The sequence below is a fragment of the Arachis ipaensis genome, chromosome B6 (genome assembly GCF_059453495.1).
Source record: "Arachis ipaensis isolate K30076 ecotype BB chromosome B6, ASM5945349v1, whole genome shotgun sequence".
Classification (NCBI taxonomy): Eukaryota; Viridiplantae; Streptophyta; class Magnoliopsida; order Fabales; family Fabaceae; genus Arachis; species Arachis ipaensis.
In genome coordinates, this window is record NC_142441.1 from 116308359 (window position 1) to 116309610 (window position 1252).

The following is a 1252-nucleotide window of genomic DNA, read 5'->3' on the forward strand; positions in this document are numbered from 1 at the left end:
AAGACGCAAATAGAATTGAGCATGTAATGAATTTTAGAACTTATAGACTCTTTTATGGTGCCCTTTTTGTTTTAAGGTTTAGAAACATAATGGAAGGATATTTTGGATTTTTAATTCCATCACAGCTAATCAATTATTTTATTCAGGAATTCAAAATATTTAAAATTGGATATTAAATGAAATACCAATTCAATATTAATTACATTTGTAGAATCCTTCAATCGATATTAAAGGTACCATTTCATTGCTGTACATTTATTTATGATATTTTACGCTTAGCATTTTCTTTTAAATTCTTTCTCTCGTTGTAAAACTTATGAAATAAATTATTTCTTGTTTTCTTCCAGATTTTTCCTATCCTTTGAATAATTACCTATTTTATTTTTCTGTTGTCATCCTCTTCGTATTGAAAGGTCCGTTACAAATTTGAGACATAATCCGATAAATACGAAGATAAGAAAAAATAAGGACATAGGTCGTATTTTAAATAACATAAGAAGCTATCAAAACTAAAATTATACCTTAATTGTGTCATATATACAATTTCTTTCAAAGCAATGTCCATTGTCTTCTAACTTTTTTCATTAATTGAAAAATCTTAAGAGTCGACATCCAAATTTCCTAAAAACTCATTTAATATGCCAGTTGCTTGATCGATCGGTTGCAACTCTGTACTGAACTCCATTATAATCTATCTACTAGGAGGAAGTGCTATAGCCTCTTTGATGCTCAAATTCATCTTTTTTATGATGTCATTCTCTAAGAAAGAAATAACAAAATTTTATGTTATTATTGTTGTCCAAAAATTAAATAAAATACTAAAGTGATCAAATTATAATAAAATATTCAAGAGAAGAGGAAAAAAAATTTACCGATAACATCAACATTCCAATAGACGGTGTTTGAAGAGGATGTGATGGTGGTTTAGTTTGGCTTAGCCGCTTAGGATTTTGGGTAAAATAGGCGCCGATTAGGGTCAAAGATTTGAGTGAAATTGAAAGCTAAAAATTTGGTTGGATTTCAAAATGCTACCAAGTTATTTTGGGTCTGACTTATTTGAACTCATTTTTATCGGTTAAATAAAATTAAACTGTTGTAAATCATATTTGTGTAAACTAATCTTTAATTATAATATTGCAATTTAAACTATTAATTAATCTGCATATAAAGTTAAATTTCTATTAATCGGAATTGAGCAGTCGGTTTTTTTATATTAATTATTTTATCTTTTTAATAAATTAATTTTAGATGA